The sequence below is a fragment of the Lycium ferocissimum genome, unplaced genomic scaffold, assembly GCF_029784015.1.
Source record: "Lycium ferocissimum isolate CSIRO_LF1 unplaced genomic scaffold, AGI_CSIRO_Lferr_CH_V1 ctg16849, whole genome shotgun sequence".
In the NCBI taxonomy this organism is placed as follows: Eukaryota; Viridiplantae; Streptophyta; class Magnoliopsida; order Solanales; family Solanaceae; genus Lycium; species Lycium ferocissimum.
Genome location: NW_026716852.1, coordinates 1 through 13659, shown reverse-complemented (window position 1 = coordinate 13659; position 13659 = coordinate 1). Strand labels below are relative to the sequence as shown.

General features: G+C 37.4%; 1 pseudogene; it reads left to right on the top strand.

Moving 5' to 3' along the window:
• The first annotated feature begins 11279 nt into the window (after nt 1–11279).
• LOC132042644 (glucan endo-1,3-beta-glucosidase 8-like) lies at nt 11280–13041 on the top strand (annotated as a pseudogene).
• The last annotated feature ends 618 nt before the right edge of the window (nt 13042–13659 follow it).

The window sequence follows — 13659 nt, the reverse complement described above, 5'->3', positions numbered from 1 at the left end:
GAGAAACAACATTTTCGTTGGGTGTTATACGGACCCTTATACGGACCGTATAATGTTATACGGACTGTATAAGCGGTCGTATAACCCCACTTTCCTGAAATGATCTCCGTCGTTTCGTTGATCTCCAATCCTTATAGAACCTTCTTGACACTTGTTTAACACTTCATTACCAATCTAGGAGTGTTATAACTCTTCTTTAAGACATCATCAAGTCGACATTAACTCAATACTTTACACCTCCTTCTTCAAAATACAACTTGTGCTCAACATTCTCTAATGAACTTTCTTCTCTTACACCCAACGTCTTTGGAATCTTAATTAGAATCGTTAAATAACCTTTCTTACTTATGGAAACATCATATACTCCTTACCCTGCGTTAGCCTATTCACTAGGCAACGATATGAAATTTTTCGAGGTGTAACAAATAATAACATCAGCAACAACAAACTCAACGATATTCCATCAATAATATATCTAAATCCATCATAATATTCCATCCAAAACAACTCCTAAACCCCAACGCCTTAATGAAATTTATACGGTACTTATAACAATGTTTTTAGCACTTTAATCCGTCAGATCAATCGAGAATTAAGTTAATAACGTGATAAACAACTGAAATATACCTTTAATGGTCAACAACCACGAAATCAACAACTTACAAGTCCACATTTTGTCTTAAAATGACGGCAACAACTCGTTCTGTACTTTACCCTTCACGAGCCTCGGGATTCGGTTCCTCAAGCTTGCTCGATTCTCCACTTTCTCTCTCTAACTAGCCTCTCTCTCTCTCTCTCTCTCTCTCTCTCTCTCTCTCTCTCTCTCTCTCTCTCTAAAAGGTTGTGGACTGCTTGATGTGTAAAATGAATGAATTGGTATGATTTTAGCCCTTATATATGGGTCTTGGGTCAGTTCCCACCGACCTTGAGTCAGGTTGGGCCGAGCCCACTGCCCAGTTTGACCTTTCTGCCTTAAAATGTCTATAACTTTCTATCCCTATGTTTTGTGAAGGCCCACAACCTATGGTTGAAAATTTATTTCAATTATCTACAACTTTTATTTTTTGTGTTTTTCCAAATTCTAAACTTATAATGGCGTGTTGGCCTCGTAAATCTATATCACCCGAAAACGTAGCCTTAAATCATGCTTTTAGAGTGCTTATGCTGATATTTGGCTTAAGTGTCCTTCTTAAGACTTGCTCAACTTCCCATGTACTATTCATATAAATTGTCATATGCCTTTTATAAAATCCCAACATGTGGGCCCCACCTTAACTTACGGTTACAAGGGCTATTTATCAAGTAACGTATTAACCAACTTACACCATATGGCCTCCAATGTCATCTATATGTTATTCTTATACATATATAACAGAATCTTCATCCCTAATCCTTGTATATCTTTACTCTCCCCTGAGCCCATACTAAGTCGTCTGCAATCTTGGTAACGCGAAATTTTCCGGGGTGTAACATTGCATATTCACCTTAAGCTCACGTTAGCCTACTCACAAGGCAACAAATTTGAAATTTTTGAGATGTAACTCTTAGACTCATTCAACCGTTTCCTTAGGTTCTGAATGATTGTTTTGTTTGTTGACTCCGCTTGCCCGTTTGCACTTGGATGATACAGAGTTGACATTATCTTTTTTATTTTCAAACCTTCAAGGAAATCATTGACTTTATTGCCTATGAACTGCCGACCATTGTCGCATGTGATTTCGTTGGAATACCGAACCGACAGATGATATGGTCCCAGATAAAGTTAATGACCTCCTTTTCTCTGACTTTTTTGAAAGCCTGCGCTTCAACCCACTTGGAAAAATAGTCAGTCATAAACAGTATGAAACGAGCCTTACCTAGTACCCAAGGTAAAGGGCCGACAATGTTCATCCCCCACTTCATGAACGGCCATGGAGATAATACCGGATGTAATAATTTCCCCGATTGATGGATCATCGGAGCGTGCCTTTGGCATTCATCGCACTTCGAAATGAAGTTCTTTGCATTCTCTTCCATCTGATCCCAATAATAATCGACTCGAATCAACTTTCGAACCAACTGTTCTGCTCCGTAGTGGTTTCCACAAGTCCCTTCATGGACTTCGCGCATGACGTAATCAGTTTCTTCGGGCCCTAAAAATCTAGCCAAAAGGCCATAGAATGATCTTCGATACAATTTGCCTTTGACCAGGCAACACCTTGCCGCTTTAGTCCGAAGAGCCCTAGATTCCTTAGGATCCGTGGGCAGCTTCCCTTCTTTGAGTTAATCAATGTACTTGTTGCGCTAGTCCCAAGTCAAGCTAGTTGTGTTTACCTTGGCATGGCTGCTTTCTACCTCAGAGTTCATGGCTGCTTTCTACCGCAGAGTTCATCAATTGAAAAATCGTTCCTGAATTAAATTCCTCTGCTCCTATCGATGAACCCAAGTTGGACAATGCATTAGCTTCGGTGTTCTGCTCCCTAGGAACATGCTGCATGGTGCATTGCTTGAATCAATGTAAAACCACTTGGATTTTCTCCATGTATTTCTGCATTCTTTAGTCTTTCAATTCGAAGACCCCGTTTACTTGATTGACTACCAAAAGTGAGTCGCATTTTGCTTTGATGATTTCAGCTCTCAAGCTTCTTGCCAGCTCCAAACTGGCAATCAAGATAGATTACAAAAGCATATTATGTAAGTAATCAGTCAAGAGATCTTGGATAAGCCTTAGTTCCTAATAATGGTCCCCACCCCCCAAAAATCTAATTTGAACAAGTCTCCCAGAAGAAAGTTTATAATATAATTGGGTTCTCACAATCATAGAGTCAATCAGTATCACCAGAGGCATGTTTTGAGAAAGAAAGGTGCAGATGCACAGGTTAAGGAAAACAGGAGGTACATGATCATAAGTAAAAGTAGGCAACCAACATTTAATGTCATTACTCAGTCCCTCAATGGTATGGACTTGGGTCATTATTAGTACATTCCCTAATCCTGCTTCCTTAACAGACACCTAACTTAAACAACACAACACAAACAACCAATTACCTCAGCTTAAAATCATTTTAGAAGACATAATGAAAACACATGACTCCAGCCTTTCAGAGACTAGCAAGATGTTATTTAGCTCTAGGTATATCCTTTTCTCAGATGTAGCTAAGCTTTCTAATCCACCTGAGGTCCTTGTGTGTCCCAGCACCATGAGAAAAAGTTCAAAAAGAGAATGGAAATGAGCCTTAGGGTCCTGAAAAGGAGGGTGGGGTCATCACCTCCCCATCTCCTTTTCCTGAATCTCCTTTTAGTAAAAAAGGATCCTGGGTTCCATTGGTTACCACCTCCAGTTCATGCCCAGGCTCACTTTTTACTCTCCCAAGACCTCCCCCCCCCTCCCCCCATTTATGACCTCTTCCTCATACCCCAGTGATAACACTAAGAGCCTTGGGAAGGTTTAGAGCAGCTTATCACTATCACAAGTCTACCGTAGTTAACTTATTAAGCCCTACTTAACCCTTTAAAGTCTAATGGTCAAATTACAAACATGATCAAAGATTTACCTAAGTCAATCAATCCCACAGAACTGTCAACATATTAAGAAGGCAAACAATCAGCTGATGATTCATGTTTGGCATCCTACAGAGTTTTAAGTTCTAGTTAGCCTTACTCGTGGAACATATGAAAGAAATCAGCAATTCAATCATTCAAACAAAGCTTGCATTAATCAATTAGTTAACGGGACAAGGATCAAACTCAAATGTGCATGATATGATAGGCCACCCCAACTTTAAATCAATGGTCAAATAATGGAAGTGAGTAGACCATATAAAAATTCTAACTCACAGCATCATGCCCTATTCATTATATTCCCCAATCAACTCAGAGTAGAGTATTTTGAGATATATATAAAAAGTAGTACAATCAACCTAGGACCTCATATGCATACTAGACAGACCTTAAATAACCAAGGTAAGGCTAAGAGGTGTAATGATAATAGACCCTTTCTACCTCATTCCTCATCCTAGACCAATGCAAAGTGAAGATGACCCCAGACAGGACCCAACAAACTTAAAACCTCAGACCTAGTGCAATAACTGCACCCTCCCTTCAAGCTTTGACACATAGGGAAACAAGAGAACAAACTTCATGGAATAGAATTTGGACAAAGGTACTCCAGTTGCAACTAGACTCACTCATAGTTGGTCCTCCCTATCAAATCACATCTAAATGACATAATGCAGCTCAAACTTGACCAAGACCATCAGACCAGACCAGTTTTAAAATATTTGAGTGATCATACAAAGATATTCAGGTTGAAATTAAACAATCAAACAAAACTTTATGCCTCCCCCATGTTATTCCATTTTTTGGGATGCATCCTCCAAATATATTATTGATAACCACATCAAGTTGCAAATTTAAATCCAAAAAACCACATTATCCGAGACTCAAACTCCCATCATTCATATTCACAGCACCTAGTCAACCATACTTAAACAAAGGCAAAACAGGTGAAGGCTAGATTACTTTCATTGATGGAATCAAACAAACAAGATCAAATTCTTACTAACCTTAACTCATTAAGTGACCCTTAATTAATCATGACTGCATATGACCATAAATTGATGTGGTGTTAACAAAACCCAACTTGAACTAGCACATATCATCAAACTAACAGCCCATTACTGATAACTTACTAAAACAAATATAATAACCTAAGACAACTAATCAGACTCATTCTTAATTAAAACAAAGAAAAATGCAGAAAAATGATAACAAGATTGAATATTACCTTCAATATTACCTTCTGTGTGTAGCTGTGTGCAAGAATGGACTTGAAAATCCCTTTTTGTGCTTCCAATTTTTCCAACTCTAACCACAGGACCAACCAAAGACATAAAGCAAATTAAAAAAAATAAACTTTTTAGACTGTGAGACTTTTTTCGAGTTTAAAGCCTGAAAATTAGATTGAAATAAACTTGAGTCTCGAATTCTTCCATTCAAATCTCTTCCTCCTTTTTCTTTTTCTTTTTCTAAATGTGGGGTTCTATTTATAGAACCCCCAAAAAATGCTAAAAGAGTCCTCCACCGATGTGGGACTTGTGAGTTTTTCTCACAAGTTTCACTTGACATCAACTTTGAACGGACAGATTTGAGGGTGAGGTGGTAATCAACGGCTCATTTTGAGCCGAATACCCTCAGACCACTTGCAAGTTAAAGAAATCAAAAGAAAAGGTGAAGATTGTACATTTTAAGGCTGTGCTTGGAGAGATTGTTCGGAGAAAACGCGAGAGAGGACAAAGCAAGCATTAAATGCTTCATCCTCTTCCTTGCCATTACCGTGTCTTACACGCCTATGCCACCTTAAAATCGGCGATGGGACAGCAGCAGAGAAGGAGAAAGGTGAGGCGGCTCTAGGGTTAGGTGAAAACCCTAGCCGCTTCAGAGGGTAATGGCCCCTTAGGGGTCTGATTATTTTGAGAGGGAGTATTGTTTAGGCTGGGCCCGGTCTGGGCAATTGGGCCTGGGCTCGGCTAGATTAAAAGAAAAAAGGGAAGGGGCCCTTTTGACATACATGTATACACACAACGTATACATATATGCATACATAGTGTGTATATATATGTATAAAGAGACCAAATAGGCAGTCCAACAAATGGTTCTAGCTAAAAATATCAATTATTAACCATGATATTTTAAGCATGATCAAATTAGGACGCAATTAATTTAAAACACGACTATTAAATCCATTTTTGCAGACATGGCCTCAATTGGCTTTTAAAACTAAATGATTTCTTGCAATTATAACCTTTTATCTGGCTAATTGTAAAAATATCCTTGACTAATCTTAAACAGATTAATTATTTCAACTATAGCCTTATGTTGGTATTAATTAACCAATTAAAACTAATTTGCGCTAATGACCTTAATTGATTTGCCAATTGATTTGGTCCTCTCAATTAAAGCCACTAAGAGGCAAAATTTGCAAAAATGACTCCAATCTCCTTAAAGCATGAATTGGTCGATTCAAATATGGTCATTTATGTAAAACCATTTAAATAATCAAAACCAATTTGCAAAATGAACCCTCTAGTTAAATATCATACAATTATGCAAGCATACATAATTAAGGGTTGAGGGGTAAAATGGTCAATTCCTTTAATTATTCAAATACCTTGGATAAAAATAGAAATAATTATTTATTAACTTGATTATTCCTTGATTCAACAATTAGGTAATTATTCAAAATTGTTTTGCTTTTGATTAATAAAATATTCCATAACTGTCATAATTCATAATACCCTGAAAATCTCTTTATCAATTTAAAGAGGTAAAATATCGTCTTCAATAATTTTATAAAAATTATTTAGACCCTTTAAGATGCACAACTCATTTTATTTTTTATCCAAGGACTCTAAGTAATTAAAATAAACTGCGGGAGGTCAAAAATTAGGCGTCTACAACTCATCGGGCGTCTTTCGCACAGATGCCCTATCAACGGGTTGGGTGCCATTATCGATAACATCATCAGAATTTGTCACACCCCGATCCTACCAGGGTGTGATGGGCACCCGACCCCATAATCGGAGCCGAGCGAACCCGCTGACTCTTATCGCACATATGAATTACGCCGTTTTTTTTTTTTCATCTAGCAATAACATAGATAGCACAAATATGAACATAGGCTAATAAGCTTTACTATCATACTATACGACGGGGACAACCGGGAGTACAAATAGCTACCGTACATATCCGTCTACGAGCCTCTAAACATAGTACACATATACATAGGAAGGGTAAAGTCCGCCGTGCCCGAATATATACACAAAAGTAGTACCAAGAAACCGGGGCTCCGAAACAACCGGAGCGCCGCAAAAATCTTCTTGAAAGAACTCCTAGGGATCAACTCTAGGCTATCTTACGACTCGCGCGGCATGAAACGCAGCGCCCACATGAAGGGGCGTCGTACAATAGTGTACCGAGTATGTAAGACATAGAAAATAACATAAACAAGAGCATAGATTATAAGTAACAATATCGAGGGGTCATGGATATATATACTGAGATAAGGATGTAACCTGTGCATAGGAACGCCCTTTTCAGGCCGGATATCATGCATGCTTATTTTTCCTTTTTGGAAACAAAACGTTTCCTTCCATAGGCATAGAAAATAGAATTTATATCATATCATAATGTATCATAGCATAGCATAGTATATCATGGTATCATAGCATAGCATAGTATATCATAGTATCATAGCATAGCATAGTATATCATAGTATCATAGCATAGCATAGTATATCATAGTATCATAGCATAGCATAGTATATCATAGTACCGAATATATCGGCCTGCCCACATAGTATAATTCCGCGTCCCGGCATCCCGCGTCCGGGATGATATCAAGTCAAGTACGGATACATGCACCGTGAGTAACCCGCGCTCATAGCCTTTCTCCGCCCTTTTTTCCCGCTTTTCCCCAAATACATTTTTATACATATATATATATATATATCATAGCATGCAGGGGAGCCCAAGAAAATCGTGTATCCATCGGAGTGACGTAAGGTCGGGAACCTCCGATTATATTATAAGATAATTGAGGGCGCTTATCTCACCTTTAAGGGATGATTAATATAAGGCGAGACTATCAACATAGAACGTGTCATAGCATATCGGATTATAGACATGGCATAGCTGACATCGTAGAATCACAGGTAACGGAATCATAGTCACCATAGAATCATAGTAGTCGTAGGATCACAGTCTTCATAGGATCGTAGTCGTCATGGGATCATAGTATTCATAGGATCATAGGCATCCTAGATTCATAGTCATCATAGGATTATAGTCGTTGTTAGGTCATAAAATTAGCAACATTATAAAACTTAGTTTTTAAAGAAAAATGTATATTTTGGAAAATGGCAATATTGTAAAACTTGGTTTTTGAAGAGAAAGAATATTTTGGAAAACACTTGTAACTTTCAGTGAGGAAAAATCATGCATTGGTGTTAAGGGCTTAGTTAAAACAATTCTTATTTAATAGTCGAAAAGATGTCCAAAAGTTTCCTTACATTATAGAATGAAAATAAGTTAAATGAAACAATAGGAAAGATTTCAGGAATAGTGGGCCCACCTCGAGTCAAACGAGGCGGCGTATCAAATTTTCATATATTACAGTTCATGGCGTCACTTGGGAGGGTCTTAGGGTGATAGAATCCTATTTGGGTAAGTTCTGGATGCTAAAGAAGTTTTTCCGACGTTTCGCGCAAGTTCTAATTCAATTCTACTGAATGAATAGTAACTATTTTCAATCTTAGATTCCGAGAAAAGGAATGGTCCTCGGGACACGTAGTCGACTTAGTACGTCTAAGACATGCCATAGAAAGAAGGGTGAAGCCTTACATACCTCGTTTCGCTCCTTATGGCACTCCAAATTCAAGCTCCAACTTTGCCGAAATCTACAAATTGGTCATGTTTACCAAATGTTAGTTCAAGTGTCTAGAAGTAGAATCTCAAAGTGACACTTGTCTACCGGAATTTCGGCAGCACTTCCTCTGTAAATACATCATTCCCCAAAATCATCTTAGCCAATTCTCATCAACAACAATCCGGGAATTCAACCCGGCCAAACTATCAATCATAATATCGCAACCATATTAACAATTTCCAATTTCAATCCAAGATGCATTCTAACAACTTAATCAATATACTACTTCCATCAAGACCTTCCAACTCCAATGAAAGCAATAACAAACTAATAATTCATATACCAACAATATCATACAAGTCTCATAATCTTCCATGCATGCAAGAGCACTATAATCAAATTACATAATCTCTACACCAAGTCTCCAATTACCATAGTTTCTCTAATATCCTTAGGCTTCTATTAGCAACATAACTCACACAATAACAATTAAAACATTGAATAAAATCAATTCATTCCTTCCATATTGTACCACAATCACACGGCCATACCACCATACACCCAACACACGGCCAACATCAACCATACACAACTACATCTTCTCCAAAATCATTCAATTTCCATTAGCAACATAGTATTGACAATAATAACAACCAAACACTAGATAATATGATTAAAACATGATTTCCACACACACACATACACACCACACCTCACGGCCAGCCCCCTTTTCATACTCTTCATGAATTCCATCCATTTTCTTACACACTACACATGCAAAATTATCCATAACATGCAAGAAGAGCCAAACCTTACCTTTTCTTCAATTCTTCACTTGGTTAGAGATTTCAACTTATATGAATATGAGTTATTCTTGCTCCAACAACCTCTTCAACTTGCTAGGGACTCTTGAATAGGTAGGAAATGATTTTTGGAAAATTTTTGTAATTTTTCCTTGGAATTTTTCTCTTGGCCGAAGGCCTTGTTTGTTTTTCTCCTTCTTTTTTGTTCTTGCTATTTCATGAAATTTCTAGAGATTATGAGAGAAAGATGACTTAGTCATCTATTTAATGAAGCAAATTAAATCCCATATGGGCTTGGGCCAAGCTCATGGCCGGTTGGGCTTCTTTCTCCTTTTAAAAAAAAACTTCAAGCCCACTTATATTTCTCTCATGACAAATTATAATCCATAAAAAATATTTTCCAAATTCCAAGTTTACCCTTCACCGCCTTATGTTTCCACGAGTCATATTGTGAATTTTCCTTTATGCCCTTGACCTTCCTTAATAATTCCGCTTCTAATTACTTCATAAGCCATTCATATGCTTAACAACTTAAAAATAGGACCTTGCTCGTCGTCCTCCCGCAATTGTCTTGAATCATCCGAACGCACAAAATGCGGGATATAACAGAATTGATGGCATTTGGATCAACGGGGAGGCCGCCGTTAGGATCAATATGGGGCAGGTCATTTGCCGGTACCCAGTTGTTGAGGTTCTCGTCGTGGTGACTTGAATCATCGTTGTTCAAGTGGATTGAGTGGCTAAGTTTTGACATTTTGAAGTAAACCTGAAATCACAAAGATCAATAGAACAAGTGAAAGTAGGGTTGTAAACAAACCACCACTATTATCCTTAGCTCCACGGTGGGCGCCAAACTATTTACCTCTTAAAAAGGCAACAATTGAATTTATACGCGGTTAAAGGATATGTGGTATAATCTATTGATAAAGTAATGAAATAAACAATAACAAGCAAAGATTCGTAAAGAGCAAGAAAAGAGATAGCCTTGATTAGTAATAGAGGAACACAACTAATTGGTTTGGCTTGGAGCCTACTTGTCTCGAACCCGAGCCAATCTTAAAAGAATTTGAATAGTTTTAGTGAATACAGAGCTAAGACTATGAAATATGTGTGTAAAGCGAGAATCTGATCCTCTAATGAGAGGATTCACCTCTGTATTTATAGGACAACAGTTAGAGTTATACATGATAACTAAATCTGTTAAGGAGATAATGATCCCGATGATCTTGGGCGCCTCAACGGTTGATAAAGTGACAGCCGGCGAAAAATCCATTACAGGTCGGATTTCTCGCGTTTGTGTCAACTAGCGCCCCTCCGGTTTGTGATCCCTCGGGCTTTATTCTATTCGACTGGTCGAAACCGAACCGGTGATCCCTCGGGCTTTATTCTATCCGACTGGTCGAACCCAATCCGACGTTATATCTCAAAGCCAACTCTCATATCTTGCTCCGATCTCCCGTCGACGGACCCAAATATTTTATCCCGGTTTATAACGTATACAGTGATGTTTACATTTTTGTATCTTGCTAGTGGTTCCTTGAGACTATTAAACATGATTTTACTTTTTCTCACATTCCATACTATTTCTTCTCAATGTATACACATTGTAGTCGAAAATAAGTGATATTTTAGCATTTCAAATTTAAGTAATTTTTCATAGGAGTAGCTTAATCTAATTTATATATATAAAAAAAATCTCTTAATTAATGTTATTCAAAGATTTTCGTAACAGGTGTGCCAAAATCTAAAAAATCGCCTATTATGAATGAAAGGAGTACTATTTAATAATTTGTTGGCTAATTTAATAGAAAAAGGGAACTATTCATAGGAGTAGCACACCAAAACACCATTTCATTTCGTATTTTATCTAAAAAACACTAACTAACATTGTCATCGTTATGTTTATTTTTGTTCTTATTTTTTCAAATTGTCCGAATTATGAGCCAAGCCATTCCTTTTTCTTCGACATCATTTGGCCTCACATGTAATGACTGGTTCAAGAAATTTCCCATTAATTTCTTATGCTCTCTTTCTTCCCCTATAAATTCAGATCCATCTTTTTTGTTAGCATTGGCAGGTTTCTAAATATTAAAGTTTGTCTTACCTGGTATCCCCCTTTCCTCCTGCTAGCAGGAAAAAAAAAAAAAAAAAAAAAAAAAACACACACACAAAATAAAAACCCAAAAAAAATAAAAATATGGGAAAGCTTTTGGTGAATTTTTTCCTAGTAACATTCTTGTTTTTTCTAGGGAATAATGTAGAAGGCCTTGGGGTGAACTGGGGTGACATCTCCTCCCACAAGTTGCCTCCTAAAGATGTGGTCAAAATGTTGCAAGAAAATGGCATTAAAAAAGTGAAGCTTTTCAATAATGATGAGACCATATTAAATGCCTTGGCTGGAACAGGCATTGAGGTCATGGTTGGCATTTCTAATCAACTCCTCAAGGATTTGGTCAATCCTGATATAGCAAAGAAATGGGTAAAAGAAAATGTCACTCGTTATGAGCCAAAGTCTCCTAAAGGTGTTAATATCACGTAAGTGTTTCTTTTTAACTTTATATGTTTGTCATACGTTCTTATATACAATTTAACACGATTCATAAATTATGTACAAGTTATATTTTGTTATTTATTGGTGCAGACTTGTAGGTGTTGGTAATGAGCCATTCTTGAGAGATTACAAGGACACGCTGACAAATGTGACAGGGCCAGCATTAGAGAACATCCAAAATGCATTGAATGATGCTGGACTTGGTGATACCACTAAAGCAACTGTACCTCTAAATGCAGACGTTTACTTGTCACCAAGCTGGAATCCTGTTCCTTCTGCCGGATTTTTCCGTGCTGACATTGTCGATCCACTTAACTACATTCTTAAGGTCTTGGACAAGAACAATGCTCCTTTCATGGTCAACATTTATCCTTTTCTTAGTCTTTTCTATGGAAATGGTGCCTTCCCCTTTGATTACGCCTTCTTTGATGGTGTGAGCAATCCTCTTAAGGACAAAGATGGTGTTGAATACACCAATTGCTTTGATGCCAATCTTGACACTTGTGCAGCTGCTCTAGCTGGAGCAGGGTATAGCAACATGACCATTATGGTGGGAGAAATGGGATGGCCTACAGATGGAAACCCTTATGCCAATGTGACATTGGCTGAAAAGTTTTACAAAGGATTTGTATCATATCTTTCCAAAGGAAAGGGTAGCCCACGTCGCCCTGGCTACATTGAGGCCTACATATTTGCCTTATTTGATGAAGATAGGAAGAGCACACTCCCAGGAAACTTTGAGACATTGGGGACTCTACTATGATGATGGCACACCAAAGTTCCCTCTAGATCTTAATGGGAAGAACAAGACTCTTGCGTCTGTACCAAATGTGGAGAAACTCCCAAAAATGGTGCGTGATAAACCAGATGTTAAAATTTTGCCGCTATGTCATATGCTTGTGACCGTGCAGATTGTACACCCCTTACTAATGGATCATCTTGCCAAGACCTTAGTGACGCTGCCAAGGCTTCATATGCAGTGAATGCCTATTTCCAATCCCAGCAACAAAAAGATGAGAGCTGTGATTTTTGAAGGAAAGGCAACAATAACCACAAAAGATCCATCTCAAGGAACTTGCAACTTCACCATTGGCTTCAAGACACTTACTGCTCTTTCACCTTCTCCTTCCCTCTGCCTTCTTCGGATCACTCATCGTCTTCAGATGCCAAGGCTCCTTCCTCATCATCTGCTTCTCCTTTATCTAAAAAATCTTTGGCCTTTGCTTCTTTGGGAGTCCTGTTTTCTTGTTTCTCTATTTTTCATGTAGATGAATCATATATAGTTATTTAATAATTTGTGATTCTTCCTTTCATACCCTTTAGGATTCTTGTTTTTGTGGAGAGTCGAAGATTTAAATGTAATCTCGTTTGAAATAAAATGTACGGATCAGGACGTTACTTGAGCTCCATTATATTTGCAAGCATGTCGATCATGTTTTTATCGCATGTAGTATATATGTCAAGTTTATACAAAAATACATGCTATGCCACTTGATTATTAAATATTCATAAACCTCTATCTGATGTGGCGGATATTATGATGTTTTTTTTCGATTTCAAATTCTTTTAGAGGTGGCCTAGAGGAAGAAAAATTCTAACAAAAATCTATGAAAAGTTAGACAAAATGCATTCTCTATTTCGTTTTGCTTAGTATGCAACTGCAAGCCAAAATAAAAACAATTTCAGTTGGAAAGAAATAATTTTATCTTTTCTTCCCGATTATCTCCTTTAGTTCCCATATAACATGTAGTTATTCTTTATATTTAATAACATTTCAACGCTCCGTGCAATAAATTAGTAATTTCATAAATTATATTCTTATTAATTTAGTTGAGACAGAAGTGACTAAAATTTTCATTTATATGAATACAAAAATTAATTATAAATGGATGAAATCACAT